Below are 8639 nucleotides of genomic sequence, written 5' to 3' on the forward strand. Positions count from 1 at the left end.
TTTTTTAGTCACGGTGTTACTTAAATTGTTTCAATATCAGCCAAAGGGAGTGCCTTGGGACTGCCCTTGGGAAAGAGGGCAGAAAGAACTACTCAGGAGGCTTAAAGCTGCCATGGTGGAGAATTCAGACTGCCTCTGTTCTGGCTTAATGGCAGTCTCTGTGACATAACTTTATCTTTGTGGCTTTGGGTTTTACAGGATTTTTCTTCTTTAATTTTTGAGAAGTTATAATACATGTGTGTGTCCTGGAAACCATCACCACAAGGATGAGATAGTGCATGTGGTGGTTTGAATCAAAATGGCTCCCATAGTCCCAGGAAATGGCATTATTGGGGGTAGGGCCCTGTTGGAGTAGGTGTGACCTTGTTGGAGGAAGTGTGTCACAGGGGATGATGGGCTTTGAGGTTTCAGAAGCTCAAGCCAGGCTTAGTGTCACTCTCTCTTCCTGCCGCCTCTCCAGCACTATGACAGTCTGCATGCCACTATTCTTCCCGTCTTTATTTCTTATTAGGACATTTACTTGGGGCTGGCTTACAGGTTCGGAGGTTCAGTGCATCATCATCAAGGCAGGAACATGGCAGCATCCAGGCAGGCATGTGCAGGAGGAGCTGAGAGTCCTACATCCTCATCTGAAGGCTGCTAGTGGAAGATTCAATTTCAGACAGCTAGGAGTAAGGTCTTAAAGTTCCCACGGTGACACATCTACTCCAACAAGGCCACACCTCCAAATAGTGCCACTCCCTGGGAAGAGCATATACAAACCATCACATTCCACTCCCTGGCCCCATAGGCTTGTCCAAACATATGAGTCTATGGGGGCCACATCTAAACATAGCATAATGCAAGATACATTTTTGTCAAACTTCCAAAATCCCCATAGTCTAGAGTAGTCTCAACAATGCTAGAAGTCCAAAGTTCAAAGTCTCTTCTGAGATTCATCCAATCACTTAACTGTAATTCCAAAGCCAGACAGGAAGCCAGCTGGGCAAACTCCAAACTCTGCATCTCCATGTCTGATGTCAAAGCAACCTTCAGATCTCCACCTCCTTTTGCATCTCTGTTGACTGCAACAAACTTCTTTTCCTGGGCTCATTCCACTCCCTGTTAGCAGCTTTCCTCAGCAGATAGCTCACGGCTCTGGCATCTCAAACATCTTGGGGTCTCCAAGGCAGCTTCAGTGTTAGAGCTTCTTGTTTCAATGTCTGGGATTCACACATGATCTTCTGGGCTCCTCCAAAGGGCTGGCATCACTTCTCCAGCTCAGCCCTCTGTCGGACTCTAAGCTCAGGCTGATCCACTCCACTGCTGCTGCTGTTCTTGGTGATCATCCCATGGCACTGGCATCTCCATACACGGAGGTCTTCTGCTGCACCTAGGCTTCACCAGTACCCTCTCCTAGGCTCTCAATGGTGCCAAGCCTCACTCCTTTGCATGACACCTTCAGTCCTGGGCCATCAACTGCAACTGAGGCTGTACCAATGACCTTCCGTGGCCTCTCACAATGCCAAGCCTCAGCTGCTCTTCATGACCCCTTCATGTCTTCAAAGCCAGTACCACCTGGGTGACTCTTACACATTACCGAGTACAGCCACAGCACGAGGTACAATCTTGGTTATCTCTGGAACACAGGATCTGTGTGCTCTCAGAAAACACTTCCCAAAATATTTCACCTCAGTGATGCTGGTCTCTTCTTAATCACACTAATTTCTTAGCTCCAGCTGACCAGCATCAATTGTCCCAAGAATTTAGAGTGAAATGTCAGGCATGGGGCAGGCAGAGATGAGAGTTCTACATCTTCATCTGAAGACTGCTAGTGGGAGAGTCTGCTCCCTGTCTTGATGATAATGGACTGAAGCTCTGAACTGTAAACAAGTCCCAATTAAATGTTGTCCTTTTTAAGAGTTGCTGTGGTCATGGTGTCTCTTCACAGCAATAAAACCCTGAGACAGTGAGAGTGTCTACCAATCCACACAGATTCCTTCATCGGGAGGCAGAGGCAGCTGGGTCTTTGTGAGCTGAAGGCAAGGCTGGTCTAGGCAATGAGTTCTAGGCTTGCCAAGGCTGTGGAGGTGACTCGGTGGTTAAGAGGATTTGCTGCTCTTCCCAAGGACTCGACTTTATTCCCAGCACTATGTCAGGAGGCTCATGACCACCTGTAACTACAGACCCAGAAGATCCAACAGGGCCTTTGCAGACACCGCTCGATCCCACATGCGTAGATAAAAGATAGAAACAAAGAGCTTTTCAAGATTCCTTAGTGCCACAGGGTAGGGGCACATGCCTTTAGTCCCAGCATTTGGCAGAGAAGCAGGTAGATCTTTGTGAGTTCAAGGCCAGCTTGGTTTACAGAGTGAATTCCAGGACAGCCAGAGCTACACAGAGACACAAAGAAACCATGGGCTGGAGAGATGGATCAACAGATAAGAGAGCACTGGATGCTCTTCCAGAGGAATCCTCTTTGATTCCCAGCATCCACATGGCAGCTCGCAGTCCACTGCATCTCCAGTCCCAGGGAATCCAATACGCTCTTCTGGCTTCTGAAGACACCAGGCATTTAAGCAGTGCACAGACATACAAGCAAGCAGAACACCTATGTACACATAACATCAGTCTTTAAAAGATTCCCTAAGCTCCCTTGTGTCTTCCTCTCCGCCGCTCCCACTGCCCCCAAGCCATAGCGGTTGTCAGTCCCTACAGAGCAGTTTGCTCTGTCTGTAAGGGGAGCCATACTCTACATGTCCTGATAGCCTTTGAGGTCAGTGAATTGCAGTGGCAGCCATTTGCAGCATCTGCAGCTGCCAGGTGCTGCCTTCCACAGTTGGTGATTGATGGGCATGGGTGTTCCTTTCAGTTTGGGGTTCTCTCATGTAGAGCTGCCGTGAACATACAAGCACAGGTCTTTGAAGGGCCACATGCCTTCTTTACTCGCTGGGAAACACACCAGAAAAGCAAAGGGGGATGTTTGGGTCTCTGGTCCATCCAGAACCACAGGAAGGACACGATAGCCCGTGATATACTCAGATCAGGTATAAAGTTCCCTCTACTGTAAAAATGTAGGCAAATTTGCAACAGCCTGTGAATCTCCCATCCAATTCTGACCCCGGCCCATGCTGAGGGTCCACACTGTAACTGAGTTACTCCTGAGAAGGGTGAGCCTCATGCCTATCTCACCAGCCAGGCGGCCGCACCCAGGGGCTATCATCAAGCCAGAGCAGAGACAGCCTGATTTCCTCCCCAAGGCCTGACTTTGTGGACACCCAAGTACCTCTCTCTGCTCTCGCTCCCACAGATAGTCACTCCCACAGATAGCATCCTCGCTATCTCCCTGAACAAGCTAGTGCTCCCTTCCTTCCCAGTGCTCCCTTCCCCAGCTCAGAACAGGGCTACTTGAAGCTGATGTCCTTCAGAGTCCCACGGTTTGGCATGAACGCTGGTCGTATAGAAGACCCGTGAAAAGACCAAGGGGTAGTGAGTATGACTTGCTCTGCATTCTGCAATCCTTAACTACACCAGGAGGCCAGGGAGATTTCAGCTGGCTCCCTTGGCAGTTCCCGGCCCTGGATTCTGGGGACTCCCTGTACTGCCCAGCTTTTGCCAAAGGTATCCCATGGCCACAGGGTGCCATGCCATGATGGCCATGATGCCCACTGCCCTAAAGGTGGGGAGGAGAAGAAAACTCTTTAACCCTAGACCCACCTCCAAGGTAGTGTTAGCACAGCAGCCTGCTTCTCCCTGGTCCCAGGTCTAAGAAGCCTCTTCTGGGTCTGTCACAGGAGGTGGGAGGGTCCAGACCTTTATGGCAGTCTCAGACTTCTCTGGAGGCTGAGACCTAGTGTGAGATCCAATTGGAATCTCAGACCAAGTGGCAGCCTGCACATCTCTGGCGCCCCCACCTGGCCATTATCTTACTCGCCTACAGGAGCCTACAGGTTCCAACAGACTCTGGAAGCAACCTACTCCTAGGCCCTGCTGCTGCTGCTACTCTGTGTGAGCCAAGAGGCTAGCCTCCTTCTCACACTACTGCCCAGCCTCTTAGCCCAATTGTCTGTCCCAACTGGGAACAACTGTCAGGCAGCAGACAGTGCCCAGTTGTTTGAGTAGTAGTTATGGTGGTGACAAACCATGGGTAGACAGACAGCCCTGGGGTTGTACAGCTGGGAGAATCTGAAGGTCTATGACCTCCACAAGGCCATCCTCCCTGCTCACCAGGCTTGGCTCCAGCTGAGCCTCTGGGTTCCCGGGGCCAGGCTCAGTCTTAACCTCAAGCCTCCAGACCACAGCAGTGAGCAGGGTTGGGGTAGAAATGCAGCATGGGGAGTCTCCCCTGACCAGCACTCTGACCACGGGCAAGCCCTTAGTGAGCCGATCAAACACGTTGGCTGATTATCACTGTCCTTAATGACTGGGTCTGCCAGAGGACCTGGACCTGGCACTCGGCACCTACCAACCTGGATGATGACAGCTGAGGGTAGACTCAAGGGCCAATGAGAAACCCTCAGCTAGGGACTTGATTTTCTTCCAGGGAGGTGTGAGGGCTGCTGCTCATGTTGCTGGTCCCATTTCCCATCCAGAGGGGTGGCTCATCGCTCAGGTAGTTCATCTCCCTCCCTTCCAACCCTCCTTCCCGACCTGCCTACCCCCATGTTCTTCCAAGCCTCAGCCTGAGCTCCCTCCTCTGCTTCTCTGCCCTAGCCTCTCTCCAAACTTTCAGTTTCCCACGCTGGTCACCTCTCTGATTAGCACTGAGGAATGAAGGGTTCTTACCAAGCCCGGCTGAGAGGAGGACTCTCCCTGTCATTGGTTGACGTTAGGGACCTCACTACTTCCTCCTCTGGCTCCCCCTCCAGAAGTGAACAGCCAAAGAGCTAAGATGAGACCCCCACATCACCCACTTTAAGCATGGCGGAGGTGTCTCAGAGACACAGAAGCCTGAGAAGGGAGGTGGTTACATCTTTTTATTCTTCCCCGTGGACCATGAAGAGCAGAGGGACTCCCGAATCATTCCAGCAGCACAAATCTTGATCCTGTCGGTGTCTTCGGGGAGTCTCATGCTGTGGGGCTGAGTCTAAGAGAAAAGGAGGAGGGCAAGACCAGGGTAACATTAGGGAGAGCAGTTTCCCTTGGGAGATAAAAGAGTAAGATAGCAGTAAGACCTGGAGGGTCTGGGTGACTGGGAGTGGGGGCAGCACTTGGGATATAAATAAATAAAACAAATATTAATAATAATAAAGGAACTGATAGCCTGGAGGTCTTAGGACCCAGATGGGAGGGTGTTAAGGAAGGGCTGCTCTGTGGTGCTGGGTCAGGTCTTTCACATGCCTGATCTCCTTCCAGTGCTAACGTCCACCTCCAGGTGGACGCCGCAGGTTCGGCTCTGGAGCCCAGCAGGCCCAGGTGGTACTGGGAAGCCCCCCCCCCCCCGAGGGCCTGGTCCTAGTCCAGCTGACCCCGTTTCACTTCCAGCAAACTGCAGGCTCAGCTCTAGGGCCCAGCAGGCTGGTCCAGGCCCAGCAAGCCCAGGTGGTGATGGAAGGGCCAAAGTAAAGAGACTTATCTGACCATCTGGCAAGCCAAGGGCTGGGTTTGTTGTCCCGGGCAGAGCTAAGCAGCTATATGTGATACAGGATTTAGATACAAGGTTTCTTTTTCTGCCAAGAACCCAGAAGGGAACCAACCTCATTTGGGGAGCAATGCCCAAGCCCCATTCCATCTAGCTGAGGATCCCAGTTGAGACTATGAAATTTCCAACCCCACTCCTCAGGAAGCCATGTGTATTAACCTCCAGCCTCCAAGCTGACCTCTGTACTCTGACCCCAGACTGTCCTCTGGTACAGCACAGTTCCTACCCACGGAGTCCTGCAGGATGTTTGCTGCACCCTGGTCCCTGCACTCACCTCTGGAAGCCTGAGAGTTGCTGAAGGGGATAGTGGTCTCACAAACATGCCCCGCCCCCACACTGGGCCTCCGTGACTAGGAAGGGTGTGAAGGGCCCTGTGAGCTGAGGCAACAAGCCAACAGGTGTGTTCAAAGGGGCCTCTGTGAAACTGTCCCTGCCCCTCTGCACAGCACTGCTCCTGCCTCCCAAGACTGCACAAACAAGTTCTTGCCATGATAGTCACATCTTACCGGAGGCTGCCCTGGAGGATGTGTTGGGCAGCCCCCCAGCAGTAGAGCCAGAGAGCCTGGCTGCTCTGTTTTAGAGCAAGAGTCAAACGCCGTCTCCCCATTGCTGGATTCCAAGAGTTGGAGAGCCATTGGGTGTGGGAAGGCCCTCCGACTTAATCGCCAACTCGCAAGAGTTGGTTTCCTGTCTGGTCAGATAGCTTTCGGCTCTCAGTACACAATGAATCCGTCTGACTGGGGGTCTTCACACTACTGAGCTGACCAGCAGAAAGGAATCATTGTCTTAGCTAGAGGGACTCATCTCTCCTTGCCAAGAGGAAGTTGCGTTTCTGCTTCAGAATAGAAGATACTCACTGTGTACCTGGGGTTGTCTGGGGTGCCTTTTGAACCTAATAGTGAAGGTCACAGGACGACAAACACCCAAATTTAAGGTCAGTGAAGGTAAGGTCTTCTGGAAGCTATAACCTTATGAAGGCAAAGAGGAAGCTTAGAATGGAGCACACGCCTAGCACATGCCTAGCACATGTGGGACCCTAAGTTCCTGGGATCCCGTCTCGGCATCACTAAAAGAAAGACAAGCAAAGTGCAGCTGAGGCCCCATCCGGGCAGAGAACCGGGGGAGCTCACTTAGAGACTGGCCTGCTGCTCCTCACTGCTCCACAGTGTTGAATGGAACTGAGATTGAGAGAGAAGGGGATACAATGAATGCCACAAACACTGGAGGCTGTGTAGTTCCTATGACGTCTGTGTACCATCTGCTGTGTCCAGCCATATACACTGTCTTCTGCACGATAACGTGGCCTCAGATGAGGGTATGGGTCAAGGCAGGAGCTGTGTAGGAGCCTCCGACTGTGTGAGGGATCGGTGCCTCTCTCTGGAGCTAAAGGTCTGTAGCTTTTCAAATGTGTGTTTCAGGCTGAGAGACACGGGTGACACACACACACACACACACACACACACACACACACCTCAGACTCTAGGGTGATGTTTTCAAATATGTGTTTCAGGCTGAGAGGCACGTGTGACATGCACACACCCACTACACACACACCTTGGGCTCTGGCGGGAGGAGGGCTCAGTGACAGCCTGGTGTTGTGGCCACCCTTCTCTCCTCTGTCTCCTCCATCTATCACACCAGAATATTTTCTCAGGAATTGGTTGTGCTTCTCCAGGTTGCTGTCGTCATTATGCCTGTGTGCTGCCATTTCTTCCTCTGGCTTCACAGGTGAGTCTTCTGCTGGGCTTTGCTCTGTTTATGGCCAAGAGCTAGTCCATCTGCTTATGGGAGACCCTCCTTCTTTAGAGACACAGAAGGACTTTTGTTTTCAAAGCAAACATTCCAAAGATGACTGGAATGGGAGGCTGCTGCTGGGAGATGAACTTCCTAGGGGGTCCTGCCTTGTGGATTTTAAAGTTGTTGTTGTTGAATATTTCTGAGGTGGTGGCTCAGTCTTGTAAGTGGCCCTTTCCCCCTATCAAATCATAGTGGACTCTACCTCTTTTTTTTTTTTTTTTTTTGGTTCTTTTTTTTTTCGGAGCTGGGGACCGAACCCAGGGCCTTGCGCTTCCTAGGTAAGCGCTCTACCACTGAGCTAAATCCCCAGCACTCTACCTCTTTTTATAGGAATCCTGGCACCTTCCCGCCATAATTCCTATAAAAGGACTTGTGAGAACCGCAATCCAAGTGGTATTATACTGGTGTCCGGTCTTCGAGGATCGGACCTTTTGTTAGCGTTGGAGAATGCCCTGGGGCTTTAGTTCCTGCTGTGGAAGAACACGCTCACCTGCACTGCACAGAAGAGCTCTCTGCGTCCGGAGACACAGCCACCGAGGTCGGAAGCCATGTGCTCCGTGGATACAGCTCTGGGATGAGAACAGAAGCCGTGCTGGTCTTAGGTTTGACCCAGCTAGGCCAGGCTCTGATGATCACAGAAGGCATGGTCACATAGGTGGCTCTTCTGACATCTGTCCCTGATGTCACATGGTGGTCAAACTCCTTCTCTACAAGGAAGGCTTGGTTCATAGAATTGGAGGCTACGTCCCCTGGCGAAGGGCAGAGAGACACTTTGTTGGTGACGCTGTTCTTATATCAGTCAGGGGCAGAGCAGTCTTCTGCTCAACCTAGCTTGACACCTGGCTTGGTGGCCAAAGCCATCTTATGCCTACGACTCATAATAATCTAATCAAATCAAGTCAATTCCAGGCAGTGCAGCATCGGAGGAGAAAGACAGATGGAGACCTTTGGTCTGCCTTGCCACACAGGCCTGGTGGGGAACGACGCCGACAGATCTGCCCTCTACTCCACAGCAGGACAGACACATTGAACCCTACCATCACGCAGGGCAGCAGGGAAGGAGGAAGACAGATCTGCAGACTGCCATGCCACCCACATTCCTGCCATCATGATATAGGGACACATGGTGTCACTCAGGGCCCCGCCAGTCACATGCCCAGCCTGCAGCAGGAGCCACCACAATGTGCATTATGTGGTCAGATGGGAGGGAAAGAGAAGTGGA

At 51.6% G+C, this 8639-nt stretch overlaps 1 non-coding gene across 1 annotated transcript; it reads left to right on the top strand.

Annotated features, from left to right (window-relative positions):
* The first annotated feature begins 8161 nt into the window (after window positions 1-8161).
* Window positions 8162-8298, top strand: LOC120102031 (small nucleolar RNA SNORA48). Its single transcript, XR_005503073.1, has one exon. It is a non-coding gene; the product is annotated as a small nucleolar RNA SNORA48 (small nucleolar RNA).
* Window positions 8299-8639: the final 341 nt, after the last annotated feature.

Source organism: Rattus norvegicus, chromosome 3 (genome assembly GCF_036323735.1).
Source record: "Rattus norvegicus strain BN/NHsdMcwi chromosome 3, GRCr8, whole genome shotgun sequence".
In the NCBI taxonomy this organism is placed as follows: domain Eukaryota; kingdom Metazoa; phylum Chordata; class Mammalia; order Rodentia; family Muridae; genus Rattus; species Rattus norvegicus.